This window comes from Stegostoma tigrinum, chromosome 8, assembly GCF_030684315.1.
Source record: "Stegostoma tigrinum isolate sSteTig4 chromosome 8, sSteTig4.hap1, whole genome shotgun sequence".
In the NCBI taxonomy this organism is placed as follows: domain Eukaryota; kingdom Metazoa; phylum Chordata; class Chondrichthyes; order Orectolobiformes; family Stegostomatidae; genus Stegostoma; species Stegostoma tigrinum.
Window position 1 is genome coordinate 37,553,681 of NC_081361.1, and position 16,569 is coordinate 37,570,249.

The window sequence follows — 16,569 nt, forward strand, 5'->3', positions numbered from 1 at the left end:
AGCTAGTTATCAGTAATTGGCTTCAGATGCTTGGCTCCTCAAAAGTGAGTTGTATGTGCTGATAAGACACTTGGAGAAAGAATAAACACTTATCCCATCAGCCTGGCTGTTATTCAAATGCAGACTTCATGAAAGATGAATTGTAACCAATTGCCCCCTTTAAAACCATTTTGGTTAAATGGATAAATGAAATTTCCTTAAGCACTGAACTCACTCTGGAAACCTGGTACAGTGATGGCCAGTTCTGAAGAAGGGTCACTGGACTTGAAACATTAACTCTAGATTTCTGTCCACAGAGGCTACCAGACCCCTGGGTTTTTCCAGCAATTTCTGTTTTTGGTTTTGAAACATGTAGTGAATTAGTTAATTGGAAAAAAAAATCCAAGCCAAGTTAAAATTAGAATGCTCAACACGGATAATCTTCCCAGAGAGTAAACCATTGAAGGTTTGTATTATTGAGATTTGACTAAATATTTCTCATATGATTTTTGTCAAAGAATATTTCCATCCACAGCGCAAATGTAACTTTATCCATACAATAAATGGTATAGATATGTTGTCCATATTGAATCTAAATTTCTTTTTAAACTGCAGTTAGTTTACAAAACTATTATAAATCATTCTGATACAAATCATATTGTAGAAAAAATAGATGCTCTGTTTGGTTTTTGTGAGCTTTTAAGCTGCAACTTGCTTTATTAGAAACAAGCAACCTTAGCAAAAATTCACTATACAAGACTATTTAACTAAAATTAATGATACATCCCCTTGATTATTCAAAAAGCAATTCTGACACAACTCTTACAAAATAATAAAATGAAATCTGCACTGTAATCCATAACTTGAAGCTTGCTCATGAGATTTTATTTTGCCTTAACAGACCTCAATGAGTATTTTGGTGACCTCAGAACAGTATGGGCCCAGTCCATCGATCCTTCCCACTCAGGCATGTGGTTGGCCATGCTACAAATGCTGCCCTGGTTGTTCAGTCGTATGCGTTATCAAGCTTTTCTCATAAATTGCATGCTTTTAAGACAACACATGCAATCCACATTTAGTGGTTTCTGATTTTCTATTTAAATGTGTTTTCATGCAAAAATGACACGTCCCTGATAACAAACAATTCTAGACTGAAAATTTGAAATTAACTTGGACACAAACGAATCGTGGCTGACCAATAACTTTGTTGATTGAACGTGGGTATGAATTGGAAGTAAAAGTTGAGTACTGTATAGTTGGTTTCCTTTCTTACCAAAATGACAGCTTTAATAGATATTGCCAGACCAGCTGAGATTCTCCAGCAATTTCAGTTTTTGTTTCAGATTTCCAGCACCTGCAGCTTGTGGCAGCTTTAATTGTCTGACACTGAGTGTTAGCCTGATGAAGTCTGGTGTGCCAGCAATTTTGGGAAGCAGTTGAGAGTGAAAAACAAGCTGAAATGCAGATTTGAATTGAATGCTGTAAAATGTTGCCATGCACTGGTGCCATTTTGACTTACAGAAGATATTAAGATGTAAGACTGAAATTAAGATATAAAACTTAAAATATAAGTGAAAACAAACAAAAACAAAAGTTGCTGGAAAAGCTCAGCATATCTGGCAGCATCTGTGAAGAGAAATCAGAGTTAACGTTTCGGGTCCGGTGACCAAACCTCAAAAGAATTCATCCTATTCCCTCCCTGTGCTCTGCTTGACGTTGGGGTAGGGGGTAGTGTCTCTACAACGTGCCCCAGGATCCCAACGCCCCTGATCATAGTCCATTTTCAGGAATACCAGTTTGAATTTACCACATCACTGGAGCTGTAGCGCAATATCTCAGATTCCAACACACATCACATTTGATTTGACATAGGGATTAGTAGTACAAGGAATTCCATCTCAGATTAAATCTCGATGAAAGAAATTTTGTTAGTTTTCTGCCAGAGAAACATGACTTGTTGACTAATTCATCAAATTCGACAAACGTGAAGCTCTGATGGACTTAGCAATTCCTTTGTGTGTTGTTCAGAATATTTTATTGGAGGGTAAATTACATGTAATTGACTTCTGTTCATTTTGATGGTGCACATTTAGGTTATTTGCCAAGAATGTGTGAACGGTCTGAGTGAACTACAACATCTCAATTCTGCCAAATAAGAAAATTCCCATTAAAAATTGTTCGCTAAGTACATCATTTTGCTAAAGAATCAGTAGTGATGTATGTGTTCCATTGCGTAATGAGTACTTTGCTGTCTTTCCTTTGTTATTTTGTGATTTCTTGACTCAGCATCTAATATCCCTAGTGTGCCCACCATCTGCAAGGCTCGAGTTAGGATTGTGATGGAATACTCTCCACTTGCCTGGATGAATGCAACTCTAAAAATGATCAAGAAGCTCAACAGCACTCAGGACAAAGCAGATTGCTTAATTGGAACCATGAACGGAAAATATTCAAATTTTCTATCACTAACACATCGTGGTAGCTGTGTGTCCACTCTATTTGAAGCATTGCAATCCACCGAAGCTTCTCTGACAGCATCTTCCAAACTATAAAACTTGGGGCAAAATTAGGCTGTTCAGCCCATTGAGTCTGCTCTGCCATTCGATCATGGCTAATGTGTTTCTCAATCGCATTATCCTGCCTTCTCCTCCATCCTTAATTCCCTTACCAATCAAGAACCTAACTGTAAAAACAGAAAGAAGTGCAATTGCTAGGGAACATAAAAAACAACAGAAGTTGCTGGAAAACTTAGCAGGTTTGGCAGCATCTGTGGAGAGAAATCAGAGTTAAAGTTTCAGGTCCAGTGACCTCCCACCTCCTGGCAGAACTGAAGATCTTACTTATCTTTGTCTTAAATTCACTCGATTACTTGACCTCCGCAGAGAGTTCCACAGAGACACCACCCTCTGCTGAAGAAATTCCTCCTCATCTCAGTTCTAAATGGGCATTCCTTCATTCTGTGGCTGTGCCCTCAAGTTTTAGTCTCTCCCAATACGGGAAACATCTTCTCTGTATCCATTGTACCCAAGCCTCTCAGTATTCTTTAAATTTCAGTGAGATGCTCCTAAACTCCATCAAGGGTCCTCAGCTGCTCTTCATATGACAACCCCTTCACCCTGGGATCATTCTTCTCAATCTCCTCTGGACCTGGTCCAATGCCAGCACAACCTTCCTTAGATATGGGACCCAAAGCTGTTCAGAGTATTCCAAATGCAGCCTGACCAAAGCCTTATACACCCTCAGCAATACATCTCTGCTCTTGTATTCTTGTCCTTTTGAAATGAATGCTAACATTGCAATTGCCTTCCTAACTGCCTACTGAACCCGTGAACTAACTCATGATCCCTACCATCTCACAGGCCAAGGGCAGAAGCTGCATGGGAACAACACCTTCAGCTTTCCCTCTGAGCCACACTCCATCCTGACTCAGAATTGTATTCCATTTCTTCCCCCCGCCCGCCCTCCATAGACTGCAGCAGTTGAAGAAGACAGTTCTTCACCACCACCTCAAGGGCAATTAGAGATGAGCAATAAATGCTGGGGTTGTAGTGACCATAAGACATAGGAGTGGAAGTAAGGCCCTTCAGCCCATCGAGTCCACGCCGCCATTTAAATCATGGCTGATGGGCATTTCAATTCCACTTACCTGCACTCTCCCCGTAGCCCTTGATTCCTTGTGAGATCAAGAATTTGTCGATCTCTGCCTTGAAGGCATCTAACGTCCCGGCCTCCACTGCACTCTGTGGCAATGAATTCCACCAGCCCACCACTCTCTGGCTGAAGAAATGTCTCCTCATTTCTGTTTTAAATTTACCCCCTCCAATTCTAAGGCTGTGCCCACGGGTCCCAGTCTCCCTGCCTAATGAAAACAACCTCCCAGCGTGCACCCTTTCTAAGCCATACATTATCTTGTAAGTTTCTATTAGATCTCCCCTCAACCTTGTAAACTCTAATGAATACAATACCAGGATACTTAGCTTTTCATCATACGTTAAACCTACCATTCCAGGGATCATCTGTGTGAATCTCCGTTGGACACGCTCTAGGGCCAGTATGTCCTTCCTGAGGTGTGGGGCCCAAAATTGGGCACAGTATTCTAAATGGGGCCTAACTAGAGCTTTATAAAGTCTCAGAAGCACATCACTGCTTTTATATTCCAACCCTCTTGAGATAAACGACAACATTACATTCTCTTTCTTAATCACGGCCTCTACCTGCAAGTTAACTTTTAGAGAATCCTGGACCAACACTCCCAGATCCCTTTGTACTTCTGCTTTATGAATTTTCTCAACATTTAGAAAATAGTCCATGCCTGTATTCTTTTTTCCAAAGTGCAAAACCTCACATTTGCTCACGTTGAATTTCATCAGCCATTTCCTGGACCACTCTCCTAAACTGTCTAAATCTTTCTGCAGCTTCCCCACCTCCTCATTACTACCTGCCTGTCCACCTATCTTCGTATCATCAGCAGACTTTGCCAGAATGCCCCCAGTCCCTTCATCCAGATCATTACTATGTAAGGTGAACAGCTGCGGCCCCAACACTGAACCCTGCGAGATACCACTCATCACCGGTTGCCATTCCGAAAAAGAGCGTTTTATCCCAACTCTCTGCCTTCTGTCAGACAGCCAATCCTCAATCCAAGCCAGAAGCTCACCTCAAACACCATGGACCCTCACCTTACTCAGCAGCCTCCCGTGAGGCACCTTATCAACAGCCTTTTGGAAGTCTCGATAGATAACATCTACTGGGTTTCCCTGGTCTAACATACTTGTTACCTCTTCAAAGAATTCTAACAGGTTTGTCAGGCATGACCTCCCCTTACTAAATCCATGCTGACTTGTTCTAACCAGACCCTGCACTTGCAGGAATTTAGAAATCTCATCCTTAACAATGGATTCTAGAATTTTACCAACAACCGAGGTTAGGCTAATCGGCCTATAAATTTCCATCTTTTGCCTTGATCCTTTCTTAAACAAGGGGGTTACAACAGCAATTTTCCAATCATCTAAGACTTTCCCAGACTCCATTGACTTTTGAAAGATCACAACCAAAGCCTCTGCTCTTTTCTCAGCTGCCTCCCTCAGAACTCTAGGCTCTAGCCCATCGGGGCCAGGAGATTTATCAATTTTTAGACCTTTTAGCTTTTCCAGCACTTTCTCTTTTGTAATGCCTACCGTACTCAACTCTGCCCCCTGACTCTCCCTAATTGTTGGCATACTACTCATGTCTTCCACTGTGAAGACTGACGCAAAGCACTTATTAAGTTCTTCAGCTATTTCCTTATCTCCCATCACTAGCCTTCTAGCATCAATTTGGAGCGGCCCAATGTCTACTTTTGCCTCTCGTTTGTTTCTTATGTATTGAAAGAAGCTTTTACTATCATTACTAATATTACTAGCTAGCCTACCTTAATATTTGATCCTCTCCTTCTTTATTTCTCTCTTTGTTATCCTCTGTTTTTGTAGCCTTCCAAATCTTCTGATTTCCCAGTGCTCTTGGCCACTTTATAGGCTGTGTCTTTTTCTTTGATACATTTTCTGACTTCCTTTGTCAGCCATGGCTGTCTCATCCCACCCCGGATAATCTTTCTTTTCTTTTCACCCGCACATTCTGTGAACAAATACTTAAAAGAACAGTCAGGAAGATGAGTGAGTGCTAGTAAGCAATGAAACTAATATGTTGTATTAAAATTAATAGAAAAAATACATTTCCAGTCAACATGCAAATCTTGTAGACTTTCGTCCCAAAGCACATGATTATGTTACTGGATCAGTAATCTAGATATTAGGACTAATAACCCAAGTCAAATTCCACTGTGACAGTTTGAAAGGTTTAACTTAAAAAACGTAAAATTAAAAGCTGAGATCATTTTTTAAAAACTCATTGTGAAAACTAGTTTGCTACAATAATTTAGGGATATAAACCTGCTGTTTTTCAGTGCAATTTTGCAGACTTTTACCTGCACTCTGAAGTACCCTAGAAAACTCAGTTTCATCAAACCATCATAAAAAATACTGTGAAGGTTTCATTGCTTCTCGAATGACACCACCTGAGGGCAAATGGATTGTTTGCCAGTATTGTCCACATTTTAAAAATATATTTAATCACAGTTTCCAGTGGAATAATTTTAGCTGTTGATCTTAGCTGCTTTCCCTTGTATATTTACAGTTTGTGTATTAATAGCTACCATCCGCCAGGAAGACAGACCTGTCCAAAGCAAAACTGCCACCACTATGCAGTTGGATTAGCTAATGCTGTCTTAATTGCAGAGCAACAGCGTAGTATTTATCTTCTACCTTTCCCTTCCATCTGAGATTGAATCCACTGCCACCCTGGTATGTGATTTACTTTTGGATTCTGGCCAAATTCTGCTAAGACATGTCCAAAATATGGCGGGCCAATTTAGAAGTTTGCTTGATAAATGCTTTCTTAGCATCACTTTTCTAGTCATTTCGGGAGGTTTGTTTAACATAAAAATACTGAATAGTCATCACCATAATTTCCCTATTTTGGTGCTAATTTTTCATTTAGTCGTTTACTAGAATCCAAAGTAGGGGTAATTGCAGTGATAATGTAGGGAAGTTGATTCAACAGCCAAAACGTAGCCTTTCCAATCTTATTTTATTGCACATTGTAACCATCTGTGTTGCTGTCTCTTTTGCTGGTGTTAATGACATAGTCTAATCTCTTAGCCGTAATGTATTATGCAGGAGTGTTTTTTTCAGAATTCTTTTATATCTTGATCTTTTCAGTGTAAACACTTTATTGTTTTGGGGAGCAAAAAACTAAAATAATACTTTTGTACTTGAAAGGAATTTACCGCACCAGTTATCCATAAATATAAATGGAAACTAAAATGAGAGCAATTGCATTTCTTGCCAAAACAAATATCTTTTGGTGGCAACAATTAATGATGAATTGGACTTCTAGATGCACACTGGTGCACTTCCCTTATTCTGATAGTAATGTTCCTTCTTAGGCACAATGTCTAAACTGTGTTGAGAAGGCTACATTCTTTTGTATATGTATGATTCTGGCATGACTTAAGATTTATACCGTGCTGTTGATTAATTTGTATATAGCTTTCAGTATTTCTGATTTTCATCCATTCTGTGTTGTGAAAAGTTGTTAGTTTTTATATTGTACCTCAGAAGGCAGGGCAAAACCTGTTTGAGTGACTGAAATAGTAGAATTTTACAGCTGAAAACCTTTTTGTGTGGAGAATGAAATAAATGCAATTTAGTTGGGTAGAAAGATAGTTCCTTTCAGCTCATATGAATGACCCTTTCATATACAGTTTTAGCATTGTTCCTAGCATGTATAGCAAGCCTGTCAGAGTGAAGCATGGCTTTTAGCATGTACTTGATTACGCAAGACTTATTTATTTTGTTGTTTGGTGATGAAGTTACACTGAAGACACACAGAAACAGGACAAGATAAGAAATGTGATTGAAATGAAATTACTTGAAAGTTTGTTTTTAACACTCAATATCATAGCTGACTCTGGGTATGTCATCTGGTTAAACCTTCAGCACTACATTTGCAATTAAACTTATAACATGCTCAAAAGTTCTCTAATGTTTTGAGTTGTGTTTTGCTTCTGTTGTCAACCCTATAGAGATTAGCAACTTTTAAAAAACATTTTGAATATTCACTTAGTAGTTGCAAAGATGGTATGATCAGACTTGATCATGCTATCTGTCACAAAGAGACTAGAACCAGTACTGTCCGCACACTGTCAATGAAGGCCATTTATATCCCCAATGTGCTTGCATTTTTTTTCCAGTCAATATGTAATGCCACTCAATAAAACCACAATCTTCAACAGGCAAAAAAGCAAGAAGGTATAGGTCATAAATTTGAAAGCGGCTATTTTTGTCAATTATTTTCTGTCTTCTATAGAAGCACAGTGACCAAACTCTGAAAACTGCATCCAGTCCTCAGGATCTTTGTACTGTTTAGGCCAGGTCTTTGAAATAAATTCTGCTATGAGGGATTCTTGCTTATAGCAAACAACACAGACATGATTCTCCTGTAGACAAAGGATTGCCAGTGGATGTGATATATTTGGTTTTCCATAAAACCTTTGACAAAGTCCTGCACTGGAGGCTGCTAAATACAATTAGAGCCCATGGCACTGGCTTGGATAGAGGATTGACAGAAAGCAGAGAGTGGGGATGAAGGGATTTTTTTTCCAGGATGGCAGCCAACGACTAGTGGACCTTTGCAGGTGTCAATCTTGGGACTGCAATCGTTCATGTTGTACATTAACAATCTGGACGAAGGAACTGATGGTGTTTTGACTAAGTTGGTAGATGACACAAAGATAAGTGGAGGGACAGGCAGTGTTGAGGAAGCGGAGAGGCTGCAGAAGTATTTGGACAGGTTAGGAGAGTAGACCCAGAAGGTGCAGATGGGGGGAAAGTGTGAGTTTATGCACTTTGGTAGGAAGAATAGAGGTGTTAAATATTTTCTCACTGGGGGAAAGATTCACAGGTTTGAAACATGAAGGAACTTGGGAGTCCTCGTTCAGGATTTTCTTAAGGTTAACATGCAGGCTCAGTAGGCAGTTAGGAAGGCACGTGTAATGTTGGCATTCATTTTTAGAGGGCTAGGATACAAGAGCAGCGATGCATTGCTGAGGCTGGCAAAGGTTCTGGTCAGATCACATTTAGAAAACTGAGCAGTTTCGGGTCCTATATCTAAGGAAAGATGTGCTGGTGTTGAATGGGGTCTGGAGGAAGTTTGCAAGAACAATCCAGGGGATGAAAGGCTTGTTGTATGAGGGAGAGTTGAGTACTCTGGACCTCTATTCAATGGAGTTTAGAAGGGCATGGGAGATGTCATTGAAACTTTTAGAATACTGATGGGCCTGGATTAAGTGGATGTGGAGGTGATGTTCCCACTAGTTGGAAAGATTAGGACTTAAGGGCGCAGTGTCAGAGTGAAGGAATCCCTTTAGAACTAGATAATGAGGAATTCATTCAGATGGAGGATGGTCATTCAGTCAGAGGATGGTGAATCTGTGGAATTCATTGCCACAGAGGGCTGTGGAGGCCATGTTATTGAGTGTATTAAGACAGAGGGAGATAAGTCAAAGGATCAAGGATTACAGGCAGAAGATGGGAATGGAGTTGAGAAATGTATCAGCCATGATCAAACGATGGAGCAGACTTGATAGGGTGAATGGCCTAATTCTGCTCCTGTATCTGTGGTCTTATAGACACAGCATCTTTGATCTAAACTACAGAATAAATACTCTGTTTTTCAGAGAAAAATAATTCACAGTTTGTGCTCTACACTTCCCCTAAAGTCGATGTCTAATTCTCCCTAAATCCTGACTCAATCTAACATAATTCTTATGTCCAGAGGATTTACTTTGTGTTATTTCCTTTTCCAGCATGATAACATTTAACTGCAGAACTGACATTCATAGTTAAGACTTTTCCCGGATAGTCTGTCCAGAGCATGCTAGATGGACACCCTCATCCTTGTTTCAAATGCTCTCTAATTTGGTCACTTCAGTTGGAGTGAGTTCCCAACTGCATTTCAGTATGGTGAGTCATAGAGACATTAGGCCTCCAGCTGCTTGTTCTCCTGCAGATAGTGGCGGACTTCCTGCATCTGTGAATCTCAGGAATATCTCCCCTCACCATATCCTCATGAAAATGTGAATTATATTGGTATAGAATCAGGTATAAATTGTTATTCACCATTCTTGCTACCCCAACACACACTTAGAAGTAAATTGACAGGGTTAAAGCTTAACTGTTTACAACCTGCCATTCCAAACACCTTTCTGGAACTTGAGAGTCAGGCAGTCCATTTGTTGTAAGCATGGTGCTGCAGCCATTGTCTCCAGATTTAATATTATTTTTTCTCTAAAACAAGCTGGGCTTCTCTGTAAATTTTAGCAATCGCATAACCCAGGACTGTTGTCAGGCAGATTTCAAAAGAGTTCATATGATCTGCTTCACCTCATCCTGATTAAGGACACAGTCCCAAAACTTTACAAATATGACGTTTTGTAATATAATGTTGTTTACAAAGTGATTTTAAAGAAACTGCGATTTTTTTAAAAATCAGTTTTCATACTGTGATGTTCAATGAGATCTAGGCATGTTGTCCCAGCTCAGTTATTTAGATCTGAGAGGGTGACAAGAGCAACCTGCATGCCATGTTTGCTCTAAGCAAGGCTCCTCCAGTGCAGCATTTATTTATTTTTAAAATAGAGTAAATAGTGTACAGACTTGGTGTAGCTTTCAGAGTTTGGTTGTTGTGCTCCTACAAAACAAAGACAAGAGGCAATGAAAAGAAATTGCCTCTGCAAATTCATGGCAAGTTAGTGAATAGTATTACTTAAGAGAAAGTGGGAGCAGACTGAGGTATAGACCATGTATGTCTGGTTCAATCTCATGTTTCTGGCCATCATGGTGTCTGTATGTGTGCAGTATTCACAACCAGAGAGCATGCCAGTCTAAATCTGGCATACCAGTTTCAGTAGAAATATCTTTAAAAGGTACATGAGGAAGGTGCTAAACCACTTGATTCCAATACAGATGTCCAGTGGTTTGTTTCAAAATGTGTTGGATTGGCAGCTGTATCTTAAATGAAAAGATACATGTTTAAATTCCCTTCATCATGATCAGATTTGAAAAATAAATCTCAACTGATTAATTGAGCAGTCATCCTGAAACAGCTATTGTTCAGACACCGGTACTAATAGTGGATGGTATGCACGCAACCAGATCATGATAGCCCAGTGTTGATAGTCCAGTTTTATCCAGAGTTAGCTAAACACAACTCACATTTGTGTTCCGATATATTGCGCGTAACCTGCTGAATGTGAACAGCCATGAATTGGAAATTGAAAAATATGTACCTGCCCAGAAGAGTTCAGTTTTAAAACATGCTGAAATGTCAAAACTTCAAGTAGTTGGACCAGAATATTCTGCTTTGAACATATTTTAAATGTAATGCAAAATAATGGCTCAGGTTTTGCAGTGATGAGAATAGAATTGAAAGAACTCGCAGCAAGTTTGGTGGCAGAGTCAGGCATTTAGCTGGATAGGACAGATAGGTGGAGATCCAGCCCTGACACAGTTAAGTCTGAGTTGAAAAGACCCATTTGCAGCCTTCTTGCCTAGCTGTCAATTGAACACCTTAGCTTAAAAGCAGGCGCCTGAATTCATGTGTATTCCACTGGCCACAGTCAGGGAAGTCATGTTTGCTTGTGGGCTCCTAAATAGGGGTCCTCACTGAGGGACCAGGCAGCAGAAAAAGTGAGACAAAAGTTATGGCTAGCCTATGAACCCTACTTCCTGTTAATATCTACTCCACGATCATCATCCCACTCTCATGCCTGTAGCCTGGGACCTGTTGTTGAGCTTGCACCTCTGGGTGCATTGTTGGCAGCTATGTCCCTCTCCCTGTGGTGTTTCCTGTGATAAAGATCTATGTGCCTATGGCTCTCAAGGTTGGGGCCAGTTTTTACCCCGGTTCCTGGATCCCATGGATGTCCTGCTGCTAGCCACTTTAAATGTCTGAATGGCACTGAATATGTCAGATCTTGCCCTTGTTAGATCTCCCATCAGTGAACAAGACCCCTTTTGCCTGCATTATGCTGTTAGTGTTCTCAATACCCTCCAAAATGAACAGTAATTTCTGGAGTTCAGACATGAGTAATTCAACCTGGAAATTAAATATGTTGCCAGTGATTCCTTGCTCCTCCTGTGCATTGTTGAAGTCCCTGCAGATGGCAATATTTAAATAACACAATGGAATAGAACTTCCCCTTTTACTCTGTAATGTTACTGTTAAAACCTACAGAGGAACAAAAAAAATGCCTTGTAAATAAGGTTTATGAGAGTTTTAACTTTGCATCAGGTTGCTGAACAGCTCTGACCCAGAAGATCACGTTTTCCCCATTGTGTCAATTTTATTCATTACATTATTGCCATAGTTTTCTTAAAATTTTAAAGTGCCATATAATGTGCATATGCCAGCTTTATTTGGCACTCATAAAACATATAAAGAGCGAAGTGTAGTCAGTGCAGCTTGCCCTGCTTGATGACATCACTGTAACTGAACAGCTGGAGATCCCCTTGATTAGAACCAGATTCAAATTACTATTGGGAAAGGTGAAATCTACATGGTAGAGATTGCTAGATCATTGTGGAAAGCAATCTACGAGGTCAGCTGCAAGTGTCGTCGTGTTGCTGCTGACAGCACAATCTAGGCTAATATGTAAGGTATGTCTAGTCAACTTTGGAGGTATTCTTCGTAATATGATATGAAATACTTACATGTCTATGTTGGTTGTAATCACTGTGGAGTCAGTGTTTTTGTCCGCATGCTACTAAAAGTAATGGTTCAGGACTGGTGAAAGGGGGATGCAAAATGGAAATTGTTTTGTTCATTTTGCACTGATTGGGCCATTGTTGGTCTTTTGAAAAGCATTTCCTAAGTACAACGCCGCTTAGAATGGGAATATTTTGCAATTCGGGAAATATTTTCTGTTTTATCAATGGATTGTTTATGTCAATAATTTTTGAAACAAGATTGTTTACTTTGTGCTTGAATGAGTAGTACCAATTTTTCAAGCTGAAGTCTGTTCGGTGTAAAAATTGCATAAATGTCTAGACTGGGAACATGATGCAATAGGATGAATTCCTGCCATTAATTAATGCCTTGTTGTTCACTGTCACAAATTATTTGCATAAATTGATAGTATAAATCAGTTACTCATCTACACGGACCTTGACATCTGAAGATGAGGTTTTACATGTTTCCTTCATTGTACAGAGCAGCAGTTGCCTCCTTAGAAGGTTGTAGGTTGGTGGCTTACAGTAAAAGAGAGAGTGCAGCCACCAGCCCTGAAGACAGACACTGCACTCCCTTACCTTGAACACACCAGGAATACTAATAAGGAAAGTCGGACCCTTGAGGTCAGGGAGCAAGTCAATCATTTCAGTGATCGTCTCAGTGAGGAGAATCAAATTAGCCTGAAAAATTCAGTTGCTGGGAAGAGAGGGCAAGCAGCTGTCAGGGGCAGCAGCGATATGCACTAATGAACCAGATGAATAGTGCAAAAGCTAGAAAATAAAAACAGGACAGTTGACATTTTTCATCTGTCAAAGCAGAAGATGCATGAAAATATGCCCAGTTTAACTCTTCAGTGAATTTGCTTCCTGGCAGTAATACTCTGAAATGTTTTATGAACTTGCATATAGTGAAGTAATATTACTTACATTTCAACTATTTCCAGAAGGCACACCTAAAAGTATTAGTGGTATTAGAACAATGTTAAGACAATAATTTAATGATGGATACTCTATGTTGATCTAGAACCTCAGTCATGTAAATGCCAGTTCTGGGAATGAAACAGTTAAGGATACATTTCAAAGAGCAGCCGACAGATGAGAGCCATTTTCAGCTTGTCCTGTTCCTGCTTAAGTGCACTGAGTAGCATAGGATGGTCTGTGTGTTTCACAGAAGGTCTATGTGTCTAGGGAATGTACACATTGTCCTTTGAAAATCAAACTTATTAGCACATGCAGAAAAGGGTGACTGACTTTAGGGCACCACTCTGCTCATTGTAGCACTGATGCTGTCTATGTTAAGGGATTTAAAAGATACTAGTACTGAATCCCAAGGACAGAGCCACCATCAGTGAAGAGCATGGAGGATTCTAAAATCTACTGTTTGGAGATATGCGCATGTAATATTCCACACAATCCATCCAACAGGATCGATATTGAACATTGCTAATTGCCTTGTTTATTTTGTCAAGTATATCTGTTTTTAAATAATAATCTGCCTGTTTTTGAAACACTTTCCTGTTGTCTTCAAAATATTCGAATAAAATTGAATGTTCCAAATACTGAAGTTGAAACTGGTAGTAGTGCACTATTCAGGTCGCCATTTGACAGAAGTGTTTCATTCTTAGACATAAATAAACATGTGATTGCAGCATGAACATATTTTTCTTGCTGAACAGTGCCAGCAGTTTTGTATTCGGGTCCTACGCAAACATTCTGCAGCTTTGCAACTTGCCTGTTAGAGCAAAATAATACATAATATTCTACTTGCATACATATGTGCGTTTCAGTGATTTAATATTCTTCAATTAAACCATTCTTAAACATTCATGACTGTCAGCAGGGCTGCCCTGTTAATTGAAAGGAAGCAGCATTAAACTGGGTTGTAAATGCTGCACTAACTGCGCTAATAGAAACCGAAAAGCCAGAAACACCATTCTATAAATTGTGGATAGCTGAGTGTGTAGTTGTATTAAATCAGATGCCATTGAACAGGTTAGATTTCAGTTGACTGGCCAAATAGTATTTAGATTCTGTATTAAGCTGTTCTGATTTATAAATGCTGCCTTAACAATGTTGCCATTCGTATTGTACAGTTTTAAGAACCATTCTAATTCAGTTTACCGTAGTTGGTGGAATTATATCTCACAAATTCCTATTCTCATTTCTCTAGATGTGGCTTCTATTTTTAAATTCCCTAAAGAAAGGGTTGTGTATCACAATCTCTCTTCCTCCATGCCCCTAACCTACCCATTCAAAATCCAAAAAAGGTACTTTACTTCTCTATTGTTGAGTACAAATTTTAATATACTTGTAAATTAATAGATGTCTATGCGCAGAAAATCCAGTGTCTTGCTGTTTCAATTCTATGTGATTACCGTAGCAGATGATAGTCCACTTAAAATTTATTTTTGATCAATTCAGTTGTTGCAAATAATTGCTTCGTCAAACTTTGAAGACTCAAGTGTCCTTCATGAAATAGTTCAAGAATCATGGGAGGGAATTTTAACAACTGGAAGAAATAGAAGTTAAATACCTGAAGCTTTTATTCACAATTCTGAAACGACATAATGATGTTATAAGTACTCAACATGTAAATTTCTAAACAATCCAGGATTCTTAATTCTCCCAGTGAAAAACTATTCCCATAAATAAAGCTGACTGGATCACCATTCACTCTGCTAACCACTAATTCCTAACTAGTTTAGAAATTCAGATAATTGATACTGACACTCCTGTGTAGTATTGAAAGTACCTGGTGTTGACAGAGTATCATTCTTGAGGTAAGATTTTAGACTGGAGCCCTGTGATTCAGGAAGACGTTAAAGATTCTCACACAGAATTGCAAAAAAAAACATATCCTCAGTGTTCTGGCCAACAGCACCAGACACACACGAATGGTAGCTGACTGGTTGTTGCAATGTGGGATCTTGCTGTGCACAACTTGGTCAACACATTTGATAGCATAATAGTCACCATATTTCGGAGTAATTCAGCATTTTATGACATTTCTGAGACATGTGATAGTGTTCCATCATTTAAGTCTGTCTACAGCTACTTGGATGAAATTAGAAAAAATCATTACATTTATTTTTTGTGCTATGTATCATTGCAGAAGTATTGGATGGATGTGATCACATAGAAGCAAATTTCATTACTGTAGCCCCTTTCACAATTTCAGGACATTTCAGAACATTTTATAGTTGATTAGTTATTTTTCAGAAATGGATAGTTACCCTTAGAAATGTAGAGATGCATGGCAAGGCTCCACAAGCTGTAATGGGATAAGTATCTCATTGAGCTTTTTGTGATGTTGGTTGTGAAATACATGTTGGCAGATAATCAGGCTTTTTGAATCGTGTTGCAGTATGTTTTTTGTACGCGTTGAAGAACAGCTATAAACTGAGTTTAACACCGCCTTTGAAAGATGTTATCTGTGACTGTGCAGCACCCTTCTCAGTTCTGCACGAACGAAGATTATGCACTCACTTTCTGAATTAGCGCTTGGAGTCGCAATCTCCAGGCTCAGGTGCAATTGATGCCATGTTGTCAGTACTTCAAAGGGTCTTTGTTGGAGGGCATTAATTCTAGTTTTTGTTGCATCTGTTTTGTTCAATGTCGTCAGTCTTTTATTTTGTATTCAAAACTACTTTGTATTCCTAATTCCCATCATAAGTCTGTCTTTCTTGGACAGTTTATACATGAGAATCACACTTATCGCCAAAAGCCACTACAGGAGAAAAAGTAGTATTTCATCTTGTACCTTGACCACCTGTTGTACCTCTGGCAAGCTGTTTGTCTTTTTTTAATCTCTGCTTTGTGTTGTGGAATGAAAAAATTATAATGAGGTCTTCAGTAGTACCGTGAATATGAATTACAGCTAAGGAAGCTTTAAGGATGATAGCACAAAGAGAGGCAGTTCAGGTGACATAATTTAGAACACTCTAATGCTTGGTATTTGTAACATTAGACCATCGTTTGCTGTGGTTCACATTTGATGATACCTGTTGTTAAATAGACTTCACTGTCCCAGTTCAGGTATTTATATATTTCATATGCAAATTGCTGTAAGTGTGAGCTGATGTTTTAGCAAAGGAAAAGGAATCTGAGACCTCCGAATTACTGTATATCTCATTAACCAATAAGATTGAAGGATTATGAAATTATCCTAACTGAGGAGGAGATGTAAATTATATTCGGTGAATTCAGTATCAATCAGGTGCAACAAGAGAATTGGATCAGAAAAGAAAAGCTGAGTTGGTAAAGA

At 39.1% G+C, this 16,569-nt stretch overlaps 1 protein-coding gene across 5 annotated transcripts in view; it reads left to right on the top strand.

Moving 5' to 3' along the window:
* Positions 1 to 16,569, top strand: part of nek7 (NIMA-related kinase 7) — a 249,284-nt gene that overhangs the window by 215,947 nt on the left and 16,768 nt on the right. The window lies entirely within an intron of this gene.